The 15994-nt window shown below is 32.8% G+C and overlaps 1 long non-coding RNA gene across 1 annotated transcript; it reads left to right on the forward strand.

Annotated features, from left to right (window-relative positions):
- The first annotated feature begins 9431 nt into the window (after positions 1-9431).
- Positions 9432-15855, forward strand: LOC129257811 (uncharacterized). The gene is made up of 2 exons (XR_008584196.2): positions 9432-9522; positions 13725-15855. It is a non-coding gene; the product is annotated as an uncharacterized LOC129257811 (long non-coding RNA).
- The last annotated feature ends 139 nt before the right edge of the window (positions 15856-15994 follow it).

The following is a 15994-nucleotide window of genomic DNA, read 5'->3' on the forward strand; positions in this document are numbered from 1 at the left end:
CTTGCAGATTGATTTCAATGGATAGAGTGGGAACCGCTGCGATATCCGACGTTATGCTTATTTCTCTTTTCTCTATTTATTCGGATCAGCCTGTTGCTGGGGTCGACTGGGACTTTTTTTTATTACGTTTTGAGTTTAGATTAAAGTTTCTAACCATGTCCCATACTTTATATAATTGTTCAGTGCTCCATTTAGCTTTGCAAAGCGCCTTTTGCATCTTTATACCGTACCGCCAATCAAATATTTTTTTTTTCTGGTTATCTTTGCAAGGTTGGATGGAGTTCGCCCCTTTTTTGTGTATATTGATTAAACCATGTTTGATATATATATATATACATGTATATATATATATATATATATATATATATATATATATATATATATATATATATATATATATTATAAGAGGCAAAGAAGTAATGCATTGCAGTTCCATCAAGTTTATTTCCAAGTATTCTTGGAAATAAACTTGGTTGGAACTGCAATCCATTACCTCTTTGTCTCTTTTATCTCATTTGTGTCCAACACGCGGAATTTAATATATATATATATATATATACATACATTCATATACATATACATATATATTGTATGCTGTTCTGTAAAATTAATATGTGATTTTTTTTTTACCTTGTGAAACATTTTTAATTCAGCCATTGGCTGCCAAGAATGTTTTAATGCTAATAAAGACCATTATTATTATTACTAAATGTAAAAAAGAAAACAAAATTATTTTACCTGCCCGTTGTGTGTGTGGGAGGGTGCGTGCGTGGGGTAAATGTGTGGGAAAATACCTTCACATTAATATCAAAGCTACACGTATATCTTATAAGCTTTTGTTATGATATTCGTAGATAACATAATTCTGTTACACTTTCTCGGAATATATTACTACAAATTAAATTTCATAATAGGTTCATATCTTCGAAAGATATTATGTAACGTGAAGTCAGTAAAAGGCCAGCGTACAACGGAATTTGATTTTTTTAAACTATTCAATTTTGACTGAGTTTCTACACTCATTTATTGAATTAAAAATACCTTGGTCCAGGAATCGACCTTTAACGTTATCATCCAAAGGGCGTGATCCATCGCGCGTCTCGAAATACGGATTTCTCAATCAGTTTATACATTCTCGCATGTAGCTAGATTTTGGGCACATGCAACAACATCTAGTAACCATTTTAATGTTTTCTTGATTCTATAATAAGTTAGGGAGTACTAAACGTACTTTCGCATGGAGAAGGAATTCACATCTACCGTAGATGAGAAAGAGTAATGAGATAAATTGATTAATTAATCAATTGAGGGTTACTATCATTCTGTTATAATCTTTTGGAACAATTAATGATAAATCTGAAAAACGTACCTGCAATAATAGAATGATTTGAGAGTGAAAAATAAATCTGAAGGTAATTTACGTTTTTTATTACAAGTTCATAAAAATGTATAAGGCACCTTTTCAGGAAGATCCCAAATGATTGATAAGCAGGCAATTATTTTTAAAGAAATATATACAATGGCTGTCATTTCCCATATTAATTTGAAGTAGGCATTGATATGTTTAATGGCTGACATGTTAAAAACGACATAATATTTCTTTGTGACATTCAGAATATGCCAAAGAATACATCAATAACACAAGACTATCCAAACGATGAATTCCCAAAACGACGTCCGTCAAAATTTATATATTGATTTCTTCTTACATTCATTTTATCATAAAGGCTATTGTTTAAACCCCAACTAATCTAATTTTAGTATAGACAAAAATATATCAATAACAGAAAGCCTTGTAACAGTACCTCCTCAATTAATGCACCAGTTGATCACGTGTTTGTGTGTTAGATGTGGGCATCTTGTGATTTATCTTTTGACGCGTTATTGTTCAAATTCTTACCAAATATAAAAGAAAGAATTGTCATCACACTTTCATTTATTATTTTGCTATAGGTATTGTAGATTATTGGCCAAAGTTTCCATTCCCATGTCTTGAATTATTCGTTTTTTATATATATTTTAACAGTGTCCTACTATGACCACCATTACACATACTTATAAATAAACAATATGAATATAATCCACGCACAAAGTAAAATGTACATTTATCACGGCAAAAACAATTATGTCATTATCGGGTGATTAAGGATATTTATTAGCTAATAATTGGCTAATAATATTCTTTCCATTGGTTGAGCTTGTGTGCAAGGATAAGTAAATTGCCAATTTCATGTTAGAGGTGTCCTCGATCTCGTCAGGCCGGATCTAGGATTTTAGAATGGGGGGCAGAAAGTAGGTTTGACGAGCAAGAACAAAATACTATACAATTCAAAATTTGACTCTTTTCTATCTCTCTCTCTCTCAAAAAAAAAGAAAACAAAGAAAATAGCCGCCCAGAGTCTTCACTCACATATCATTCCTAACTTCCAAAAGGCTTTATAGGGGGGGGGGCAAGTGCAACCGGAATCCTGTTTAAATTAGCATTACCACATATTTTTCCCTAATACATTTAATCAGAATATGACCTCGTACCCCTACTAATCATGCATATACCATAGGTACATGATACTTGTTCTGTGATAGTAACCTCTGTGCCGTAATACTTCAAACAAGATTGGAAATTGGCAAGTCATCCAGCCTCCTTGTTGGGATTCCTCTTTTTTATTTGCAAATTGACTCTGACCATGGTCATGAGACTGTAATGAAATTACGGGGGGAAAGGGTTTGCTTTCCTTCGAGTGGAATAGATCCATTCAAATGTCTTGGGGAGGCCTTAAAAGAATTTACGAATGTGATGTGCCGCTACAAAAGATTTCAATTGTCACTCTTTTGGTTAGCAGTGCAGCTACGACTGTGCATAAGCATTCAGATGATCAGTACACCCGAAATGCAAAAGAACTAATTAGGTTCTTAATCACACTCCTCTCCGAGTAAGACAAGGATCGGTCATTTTGGAGTGGGATTCATATCTTTTGAGAGTGAATAATCGCTCCTTGAGTAAAACTGTAAAAAAAATATGCACAGTTCAATCCAGAAGGAGTTATAATGCACTCAAAAGATGCAAATCCCATTCCAAAATAGCCGGTCCCTTGTATCACTCTGAGTGTGACTAGGGACCAGATTAGCTCGTTTGCATTCAGAAAGTAGTACCCATTTCTGGATATTATTTTATTATTTTTTTTATTATTTGGATACAACGTTCACTACATATAGTATTTTCTAAACAATCTTTCCTTGTGACTTTTATCGTCAGTGCGCAATTAGTTAAACATATCATAGTACTGATGTTCTTTTTTAAAACCAAGCATCGCTTCATTTGAAGTTGTTGATACGTGTTTTTTCTACCTTTCTGTCAAGTGTTGTTTTGGCAGAGAATATTGCTAACCATTTATAAAGAATACCACGATGATTGATCTCACTACGACGAGTACGGATGTCTTCCTTTGTCCCCATCACTTCCTCGTAGTATTTGTATGCACCTTTCTGATTAAATCATTTCGTCATTTCATTTAGAGCAGTCCTTGACTATTTTTTCCATAGGCAGCAGATTAATTAGTGATAGATTATACTTTTCAATAATTCAGTTTATCACATTCTAGATATAGAAAGGGAGTAGCCCTAAGGTTAAGGACATAGAAAGGCAATAAATGATGATCTCATTGTTTTATTGCTCTGGCCACTAATTTAGTGTCAAAGTCAATGCTATAGAGCATAGTGACGGCTTGAATTTAGCCGTGCATCTATTTATAGAAACATATTTAACTATGTCAATGTGGATTGTGACGTCTGGTGTCGAGGTTCTTTTTAAATTTTTTTTACAATGATTTATGATCTGGAATAGGTCTGAAAGTAGATGGACATTCAATCACATCAGAAAAAATGATAAGTGAAAACAACGGAGGGTAATTTTCGAACCCTAAGAGCGGAACAAAAAAAAGAAGAACGAAGAAGAATGCAATCAACCAAATAAAAAAACAAACAGACCAAATTGATCCAAAAACATTCTCTGAATTGAATGTAAGTGAATATCAAGTCATTTTTGTTATATCTATGAACATAATATTCAGAAATGGCGGAAAATGATATGTGAGAAACAAATAGAAAAATTCTTTTGGTGAAAGAAACTCCCGAGGACTATGCGTCATTGATATACAAGGACTAACAAAACACAATAAAGTCATTAATTCGGAAATATGTGAACAACATAATTTGTTCTCTTCACCATTTGAGAAAAGGTTGTAAAGATGAATAGTTTCGTCATTGCATGGAATTATTACAATACATACATTCGATATACAATAGTTGCATTGGTTTTTTGGTTTGTTTGTCCTCCTATTCGTAATTTGACTGTAACTAAAATGATACTTCATGCATTCAAGCACCGAACTTTAATTTCCATGATCACGTTTAATCAGTCTGTTTACCCAAGTTAAAATTGTGTTGATCTTTCACATAATTATCTGACTGTGATGGAAAATAATAGGGTCATTACCACAAAGTACTCTCCGTAATGGAAGAGGTCTTGAGTCCCGGGATGTATATGTGCTTTGCTAGCGCCATTATGCCACCCTGTTGAAGCACCTAGAGAGTAAAATCATACCTATCACCTTATAAAAATGTTTCCTGAAGTCATTCTGTCAGAGTCCGGCCCGGGAGGCAAGAAAGTGGCGATTAATCAAGCAGTTTAATTTCCGATATTAGTTTTTCGGGGAGGGTTAATTTTTATTCCAGCTCTCTCTTTCTGTTTCGTCTTCTATCTCCCCCCCCCTCTCCCTTGTCACTTTTTAATTCCCCTATCCTTCTTCCATTCTCTCATACATACACACCCACACTAGCACACACACCCACACTCGCACACACATCCAACTCTATATTCACACATTTTCTTTTTCAAATATATATTGTACTCTCCGTGTCATCTTTTAAAAGCGCTTTTCTATACCACCCGTGTTTTATATTTTTCTTAAATAGAATAATAAGTGAAACTTGAAAATGTCTGGGCTTTCTTCTTTTGATTTTATATAAGATTTTGATGAGGTCATCTTTACATATAATGCTTGTTAAATTTTGTTTATCATTCATTAAAATATCAACATATTGCTGGAATCGAATTATCGTAGCACATAGGAATTAATCCTATTTTGTGTATATTTCTTTGTATTCAAATCAAGATACTGTTGGAGTGGTTTTGACTTTCAACTCCCGGTTTTCTCTGAACCCTTGTTGGTTTTGTACTTTATTTAACAAACTGTCCAACAGTCCAACGACTTTGAGCACGTTTTCTTTTGACGTGGTTTGATGTATAATTTTGATTGCTTTCGATAATATATGACCGGAAATTAATAATTATTGTATACCAATTCGAATCCGTCACTTTTGCTCATCTACTAGCTGAGATTTGTCTCCATCGGAAATGCGTTGTAAAAGACGACACCGTCAATGTAGGGATATATGCTGAGTTTATGGCTTATACTGGGGGGTAAATCCTATCCCAGCCCTGCACTCCTGCATACGCCTGCTGCTCCTGCTTGGAATAATTTCAATGCTCTTTAAGTATTTTTTTTTTGATAGCATTTATTCCATTCATCATAAAACAAAAACAAAGCACATACAAAGTTTACATAAATTACACGGGAAAATTGCAGATAATACAATGATAAAATCTGAGAAACAGTTGAATAAAAAAAAGGAGTGTACACAATTTATAAATGAATGAGGATGCGAATAGAAAGGGAAAGCCTTATTAGCGCTGCCACCTTTACAAAAATCTGGAAACTGAATATATATATGATATTGTAAAATACATGATGTAATGAATACTGAATACCAGATATAAACATTGAACATAAAAGGGGGAAATACAAATTATAACACAATGACAATATATATAAATATGTATATATCAACAATTACTATGGTACAGATAACAAAATTAATAGTAGGTCTTTAATAAAAGCAAATATGTAAATTATCAATACTTCAAAGATGAGGATAATGATGATGAGGTGTTGGTATTAATAATGATAATAATTATAACAATCTTAAGAATAATATAATAACAATGATTATGATGATACTTGTTATCATAAGGAAATCAATAATGGAAATAATTGTAATAATTTCAATTCATAAACTGCTAACATTTATTACAAAACGACAAGGGATAAAGACTTTTGCAGTGAGATACTCTTATTGAATCCATTATGGGCTCCATCACGATGTCCGTTATCCACTTACCTATTCTCATCAGTGTCGAAATTTATCTCTCGTTCAGTGCAGTGATAATCTCTTTCTTATCGGTATTCGATCATGAAATTCAGACCTATTCCCGTACCCAGAAATATGAATTTTGATGAGACGCTTAAGATTTTCGGGTCACGTGACTCTAGGGAACATTTTTCTTCCTTTCATCCTCTTAACCCATATCTTAAGTCTTATAATCCTTTTATCAATTGCATCTGTCCCCCCTGCTGCGTACGATTAAGCGATTCTTGCTCCGGGCTGTGTTAAAAATTGCATGAAACCTTTTCAAGATACAGTTGTATTCTTGACTGTACTTACAAGAAGGGACATCCGTTCTTAAATAAGCAAAGAAAACGCGGCATTTACATCTTTTTCACTGCTTTAAGAACAATATGAACACCTGTTTGAAGATTGTGAAAGGTCAGTGCCTCCCTTTTTTAACCTTTGTAAATATTCTGGAAGCAAGATCTGCCTCCGATCGGTAGATAATTCTAAGCATGGAATGAATAGTTGCTTGTTTATTGTCTTTTACGTTCAGGCAATTATTATTTTCCTTTGTGGGAATGTCGAGCTGCATAGCATGCACACTGAACAATACACTTCGACACGTATTTAGGGAGAATAAAAGTGCTATCGGCTTTGATCCAAGGCTACCTCACAGCGCCTTACCCTTCATAAAGCACCACTTAAAAGGTAACATTATCCAGCCCACAGAGGTATTCATGTCATAAATTGTGCCATGTCAAATGGAAAATTCCCCAATATGGCCAGCCGATAGTGTAAATTCTACGGAGTTCGTGATATTTGCAGCATGGATGGCTTATTTACGGTAATAGTTCGCTCGACCACTTCTGTAAACAGCCCGCATTGTAAAAGCCTTCATTATTATTCTTCGCGCAATTTTCAACATGAACAGAGAATTTAGATGACATAGCTCTGAATTTCATTGTCAATAAACTGTTTGGATTCTCATATTTTTTTCTTCTAGTCGTCCTTCTCCCTCTCTTCTCCATCGCTCAAACGAGTTCCCCTATTTCTTTTGGTATCCTTTTCATTACGGAGTTTCCATCATCAACGGATCTTGTCTCTGATTACATGGAAACTGAAATAGTACTTATATTTCTACGTCATATTGTGAATACGATATCAAAATCACTCACAAATATTACCTGCCTTTCAATACATCATTTCTTTTCAAATAGAAACCAAATATTTACCGAGTCTTGACTTACACAGACTCTTTCATCTTTATTTTCTTTCGAAATGCGGGATCCTTCTGAAAATCACTATTAAAAGAAGCTATAGAAATATGATTCTGTTATAAATCAACACATGATTTTAGCTGGACTGTGCAACTAAAACATGAGAAAAAAAATTCAGCATACTTTACCTTAGCAAATTCTTCAATGTTTCACTTCCAATCAATACATTTAGTTTTAACGAACGCCAGTATCTACCGAACTTTAAATAACATTAATCAGCTAAACTTTAGTATCTTTTATCATTGAATAATTTATTTAGAAATAAAATTAGATCACGTGTAACTAAAATGAATAGTTAAATCAAGAACTTTTTACGGGGATATTTAACTTTAAAAAATGAATTAAATATATATGTATGTATATATATAGGTAGGTAAGTATATAGTGATATACTGCAATATATAATAGTGCTCGACTGTGTAGGAGCTGAGTATATATATATACATATACATATTTATTTTTTAGGGGGTAGGGGAAAGCAACCTCTATTTATCGGTGAATAATACAGTGTCATCATATCAGTTTGATCTGCCTCTCGGTAGGAAAGAATATTGGTGTAATATTATCCAAGAGCCTAAATGCTTCGAATTACACCCCTGTTAAAATAACCTTACAACTCTGTAACTGCGGTCAAAATATAAACAGAAAAGTAAAGCGACGCATGCATGATGAGTAAGTCGCCGTATGAATATCGATTATTTTTTTTTATTTGAACAAGAAATAAACAAACAAAAAAGAATGAATAAAATAAAAAATAGAAAGGATAGAGGAAAATTGCAACTAGCCAAATGAAATGCGGGGTCGAAGAACTAAGTGGGAGAAATGAAATCAATGAGTCCAATGATCCATTGGAATTTTTAGCGGAAGACCAACCATGAATTATGAATAAGTATTGACGTCTTGAAAATGAAGAGTCAATAATGTATTCTGTGCATTACACATCATAAATACGGAGTTCTTTTGTGTAAGATTTCGAAAACAAATTTTATGGTCGGAATCTATATGCAGCATTCCATATTTTGTAAAAGGTCTATCAAAATGGGATATTATGAAGCGAGCAATTATGATAACCCAAAACGTCAGTTTGTAGGCTGGTTCCGGAAGACATAGATATACCGAATTATTCCAGTGCATGCATTCAACTATTTCTCATGAAACATATTTAAACTAATTTTTTGCTAGGTCTATGATGAATCCTTTTTTTACGATATTTTTATTGAATTTTTCAATATGAATATAAAATGAAAAGGGACCACATCACTATCTGATGTCATGATAGACAAAACTTTGCTTGGGCATAAAAATAATTACACACACTCGTTACCTTTGAAATAGACAAAAAGTCCTCGGCTAATGTCTTGGATGTGTCAGACTTGTTACAAAAGTACCTCGTAAATGCGAGTAATTCTTACTAATGACGTCCATGACGTGTATCATTTGTATACTAATACTTGCACCAAGACGACTCTTTAATCAACTTGTCTGAAACTCTGAATAAATTTGGGTTAAGAATGTGTTATGATGTATTTAAAATGACAGTGATACCTATTGGCAATAATTATATAGCCATATTAGCTATGAGTTGTTTATTTTGTTTTCCACAATGATTGATAGTGTTTCTATATTTTCTCTCTATAGAAAAAAGAAAAAGAAAATGTCAAACATCGTCGACTTTATTCATCTTATATTGCTGGCAAATACATTTAAATTTTATTCTCTAAACAGGAGAAAACCCATCTCCGCCACTAAAATTCCGACATTATTTTAAGATTTGGAACCCCCGTGTTCTCTTTGTACAGAAGTGCCCGCGTTAGTGGTTCCCACAACCACGATGTGGCCAAAGAGTCGAACAGCAATTTTCAGCATTAATTCAACTCATTGTGTCTCAAAGAGGGTCATTCATTTTTTTTTCAAACCGTTGTTCTTGACAGACACAGCAGAAATCGAAGAAAGTTGGAACAATTAGTACGGAGTAACAACTTGGAGCTTTCAGACATCTTAAAGGCACTTCAAAGAGGTATGGATCTACTTTAAAGGATTACCCTGGTCATGGAATTCATATGAATGGATCCAAGGGCAATTTTACCCTGGCAATAAGTTGGTTTTGATAGAAGCAGAAAAATAGAGCAAAAAAGTGTCGAAAGTTTGATGAAAATTCCGTCAAAGAATAATGGAGTTATGTTTTTTTAGTGTTGACTTTGGGACGTCACAGACGAACAGCTCCATCGTATGCCATGTGATATAAGTTTTAAAAAAATGTTATTTAATCGAAAAATGTAAAGTGATTTTATTTGTCCGGTAGATATATCACCTCATACCCCCTTCCATAATAAGAATTTTAATTCATCTTGTTTAATTTAAAAAAATAGTTGATCTTACATCATAATGGAGCAGCTGCGAACATATGACGTCATGATTTAAAAATGTTAATAATTCATATTACATAATTCTTTTATCATTTGATGGATTTTCTCCAAACCTTAACCTATATTTTTCTATAATTTTATTCTTTTATTCAAACAAACTTACTTTCAGGGTGAACTTCCCCTTAAAAATTACATTCAACATTAAAAAACCCATAGAGTTCAATGAATATCGGATAAAACAGTTACTATGGACTACATGACATCTTTCAATATCAGAGTGATCTAGCGAAAGTTTTTTTCTTCTCCGAAAAGACATCAAAAGAATTAAATAAGTAAGATCATCATGTTTTACAAGAAAGGTTGTTTTAATACAAAATTAAATGATTTATAATTCAAATAAAGATTTCGATTTCGGTCAGACTTTTAATATTTTGACTTCTTAATTACATATTATTTTCATTGATATCAATTTCAGGCCAGAATACTTTTTTGTATTGTTATGGTTGTTCGAAAAACATGTAGCATTAACCAATCATTTGTTTATGACTTTAAAATTGCCATTAGGGATACATAAGCAGCATCATTTCGGGTGCTGTCTCGCAATGAAAAAGATGTAACATGAAATAGAGTTTTTAAAACTAAAATTTCAGCATGTACACTTTAGAAGTACCTATGTACCATAATAGAAAGTAAAGTCCCAATCCAGAACGGAAATATCAAAGTCAGTAAAAAAATAAAAAAGGGGAAACGTACTTTTATGTCGACGTTCCTTTTATACTTACGTCTTAAAAATGTTCTTACTTATTACATTGTTATTTTGTTGGATAACTGTAAGTATCGAATGGTGTCTTTTCATGCATATGCTGTATGTCAAGTCAACGAAGTGCGCTTTCGATTTTAACTCTTCTACATCTTTAAACGAATTGACACCTACAAGACATGAGATACTTGGTATCATAATGGTAGGATGAACACGAACTGAGATGGAATGACGGTTTAGAGTTACCCATCACATGCTATTTCAGACAATGTCAGATGAAACTACGAGAGAAAAAATAAAGAACCTTTGAAGATTTGGTATCAGACACAGAACACTAGAAATAATGCCTCAGCATTAGTCGTTCAAAACGGGAAGTACACATTATATTACAGGGGTCTGTCTATGAACATCGACTCTGAACATCTACCAATAGAGTCAGAAAAAAGTACACCTCTGAAATCGCCGATGTAATGATAAAAGGGATATTCGAAACACAATAATCTCATAAATTTCCTAAAAGAGTATATCATCTCCAGAACAATTCGATACCATATTTACATTTTTTGGAGTATACCATGTATACGTTTACGGTTGGATACGGTCGGTAATTCTTTGTTATGATGTAAAATTCGATTTTACCCAATGAAAGGAACTCATAAATCTATACTTGCCAGAATTGCAGTAAATGTCGTCTCAAAAACCTTTTCAACTAGATTGAAATAGATGCTAAAAACGTTTTTATTAAACAATTATCAAGATAACTTAACAAGTACTATTTTTGCAATGAAGATTATCATATTTATTGCAACTCTTGTAGGATTATGACTTGATATATATCTGTATTCATGATTTACTTCCTGCAATTCGAATTTTACATTTTACAACAGGTTAATATCTCCTAATTGTACGGTATTAAGTTATTCTGGAGAAAATACTTTTTTGGACATATATGAGACTTACGTGTTACGGACATTGTTTTGGGTTTTTTTTACGAAATTTGCGATTTTTTTTAGGTCTCGCTTGAGAACACTGATAATCTTAATGATGATATCAACAAAGATAATGAGGATAATGACTATGATGATGAAGGTGAGAGGAAAAGTAAAAATGTGTTAAGTATCAGTGATGATAACGACAATGATGATGAATATAATTGTACGACTGATAATGATGATGATGGTGATAATGATAGTATAGTACAATTCATTTAGAAATTATTTTAATAAGTTCTTAAATGAGACAACTGTGTCATTCAAGATTTGTGTTTACCACATTAATGAATAATTATCATTATCGTTTGAACGATGATGTTATTTTAGAAGAGTAACATACGATTGGTGCCTGGAGATTAGGTTCTCTAGATTTATAGTTCCCCTATCAAAGTCATAAATATTTCATTGGAATAGAAATTAGTTTAATGGCATTGGATTTATTATTATTTTATCAGAGAAATACTAGGTCAATCATTTATATAATTTCCGATAGTAAAGTCTGCATATTCTCTATTCTCAATCAATAATATATATTAAATAGCAATTTTCCACCCAAGGCAATTTAATTAATAGTCCAATCTCCTGCTATAATAATAGGAATCATTTTACCAATGATTTAACAATTACTAGTATATTCTAGTTGCTTTGTTTAAATACTAATGATCATACAAAGAAAATGATATTGACAATTAATTTGTTAGAATACTTTGACCTAAAAATTTTGATCAGCTGGCCTTGAATTGAGTCATGCATGCTGACTAAATGTAAAATTGGTAATCGTGCAAATTTATAAACCAAGTCATGTTTTTCCGGCGGCTACGGTGCCAATAAATGCGACTGAAAATGATAATGATACTTCACAGCATTCATTTTGCATTCATCCCAGCATTCAAATATACGGCAAATTTGCTTTTCTTAATGGGACGATTATTGCGGCAGAAGGTTGCTCGCATCGCCCACTCTGAAAATTATTACGGGAAATTTTTAGAAAAATACTCTTTTTAAAGGATAGGTGTAATTGTTTTATCTTCTAAAAGGTAATATTGGTGACACTGAATAACGGTGCCCTTCAGCAGTCACGTTTATAGCTTTGGAACTCTTTGAAAGTAATTTATTTATTTGGAAAAGATGATATTGACGCTCATGAGAAGTTATCATTTAGCCCCCTTAAATTTCCACCAGGTATTATGATCAAATATTGTAAAAAAAAAATGATTTTTTTATGTATATACTGCGCCTTAAAGCTCTTCTTACAGTAACTGATATTCTATCTTTCATCTTTTTGAAAAGTATTTTTTTTAAGAAAAAGCAATCAAAAGAAAGTCTGTCTGAGATTGCGCACTACAAAAATGCTGATTTAAGATTACATGTATGTAAACGTTTAGAAAGAATTTGCAATTATGTTTTGTGTTTACTATTCGTAATATAAGTGTTAATATTCAATGAACACCCAGGGAGTGTTTCATCAATATGTTCATCCGACAAGTTGTCAGATCTGACATCTTTCCCTGGTGTTCATTGGCTGAGAGACACTGTTCCTACGGTAACTTTCGGATAAAATGGGACTTGTCTAATAAAACGTCCGACAACTTCTTTCATGAAACGACCCTCTGATCATCACAATTAGAAATGATTACAACGCCATTGAAAGAAATCGAAGGTCAAGAAGTGTCCCTGTCTTTTAGATTAATGAACACTGTATTATTTTTAGTTATATATTATTAAACGTATATAATTTGAATTACATTGAGAAGGCTGCTTAGTTATTTTTACGAAAAAATTTGTTCATGCATGATTTTCTGCCACTATTTAATATTGAGCAATGTTCAATAATTGATATTGATTATTTCTATCATTAATGACTGTACTTGAATAGCCATGATGGCATATTGGATATATTGTGTGCAGATTTTAAATGCTATGTCATGCATATTCATGCAATACTTACCTTATTTTTGGTCACTTTACTGATGTTAGCCAAACTCTAATCTAGAAACAAATGAGTCCTGAACCCTGTATAAAATATAGCTTTAGCTTCAATGTCATCCAGAATAAATTGATGTTTTAAACTTGTTCCTCATATTCTTGTTATTTTCTGCAGATAATGGATTACCGTGGACCAGAGGCCAATTACCGTAATACCGGCTTATTCCCTCATTAGATTTTTGTTATGTACCTTCTATACGTCCCCCACCCGTCCATTATAAGCTCTCCGAAGACGCCCCGATATTGTAAGAAACCCGTATCGTTTATGAAACCAGAATTTTCGTGGTGTGTATTGAAAGTATTGTACGGAGTAAAATACAAATTATCATTATTCATGATATTCAGGACCAGGCACGGCGTAACTGAATTCAGATAAAAGATATCTTAATTGACCAAAATGTCATCAGTTAATTTGGTCGTCATGCATTTTCCAGTCACATAAGAATGTGTTTGGAATTTAATATGAGAAGAAATTAAAAATGTTAACTCGATAACACTCAACGTAGAAGCTGGTTTTTAACATGCCTGAATATCAAGTGAATAAAAATCATTTTCGTAATGCTTATGTTAATTAGTTTGCTTACGTCATTAACTAGGGAAGTCTTATTTTCGCAGAAAAGGAATAAAAGATTGTTATAACGGCAATACTATCTATCTATCAGGTGCTTGTGTAATTCAAATCTACCGATATCGTATGATATCACAACTTTCATGGGTTTATGGAAGAGAATGTTGCGTTGTATAAAAACAGACTGGGTTTGTCATCAGGAAAACCCCGATATAATCTTTAATGTTTGTTCGCGGGTTTCTGAAATTTGAATAGTGGTAAGATATAATATTGGGTTAAATGGAAAGGCCTTGTGGTTGAACTATAGCTGGAATAAATATTAGTGGGATAACGTTTGAAACGATTTCTGTATTGGAAATTGAGATGGAAAAAGTACCGAATGTTGATACATGTTGTTACGTAACAATAATTTTTTTTGCTTGCACGTTTCTTTTAAAAAGAATTTGATGTATATAAATATTATGCTTTCAGACCATCGTTTTGCTTTGAGGTTCGATGTAATGTAAGTTAATGCTTATAGTCTCGTTCGGTAGTGCGTGTATCCCATCCTGATATATGCACTGTAGAATAGAAAATGTTCATTTCTTGTTATAAAAGCCTACGGAAGGTGAAGATACGAAATGTGTTAATAGAGATAGAATATATCATAAAATTCATTTCAATTTAATCAGATGCTTTATTTTGGGTACATAATGTATATGTGTAAGTCAGGAAAAAGTATTTCAAGGACATTTTATCGAATTGTTTGTGAGATAACGTGTACATATCATTGACATTCATGTCTTAGAATTTGATGAATAAATAGGACACCATTCCTCTCTGTCATGTGTATGTATAAACAATTAATTGCTAATTATTGCAGTATTTCTAGATGCATGAGAAAAAACCTTCAACGTTAATGCTGAAAACTTCGGATAGAAATGAAATGGTCCTGTTGCATTTAAAAGAAAATAGGTGGTATTCTGATATTTACTTCCCTTTTTTATGTTTATTTATTATAGGGTGATCATTTACCTAAATTGAAATTCAAATAAATCGTTTCACGACAAGAACCACCTTCAATAGGTATTTATGTCAACTGTTTACGTATATGGAGTCTATTTAAAACTTAGAAATAACAATCTGTGCTCAATTTTGTTTATCGTAATCTGGGTATATACGAAATAATTACGACATGAGCAGTTGTTATTGATATAGATTAGACCCAATTTCCAATTTTATTTCAACGAAGACGGCCTACATAATCTTTTCAAATAGCTGATGACGTAGGAGCCTTCTGCTTTTTCTCTTGTTCAATAATATATTTTAATACATGATGTACAGCATTGTCATAACAGTACTTGGAAGAAACCCACGTGGACTTTACAGATGTTCTTTTCTCTTGATAGGGCAATGAGACACGTACATGTATGTATAACGTTGTGTTTCCCAGGCCATCTAACTATCATGATTGATTTGGCTCTGATTAGGATACGTTTGCATTAGGAAATTGGCCCCATTTTTTGTTCATTAACTGTGGCCTCTGTGTGTTTTGACCAGTCTTGACGTATACTGAGTCTATTTATGGTTCTATGGAGTGAATATCACAGCGCTTTCGTCTTGTTGATATTTGAAACGATGTCTTGTAAAATAGGTTTCTTCTGCATTTTGAAAAATAAATCACAATATTCAACATGTATTTCTATTGCATATCATTTATTTCTATAAACTGTTGAGAGTCAAACATGAAGTATATACCCTGTCAACAAGGAGCGGATCCAGGATTTTCCAAGGGAGGGGGCACATTTTCCCAAGGAAAAATTTGACAAGCCCCCCCC

The sequence above is a fragment of the Lytechinus pictus genome, chromosome 1, assembly GCF_037042905.1.
Source record: "Lytechinus pictus isolate F3 Inbred chromosome 1, Lp3.0, whole genome shotgun sequence".
NCBI lineage: Eukaryota > Metazoa > Echinodermata > Echinoidea > Temnopleuroida > Toxopneustidae > Lytechinus > Lytechinus pictus.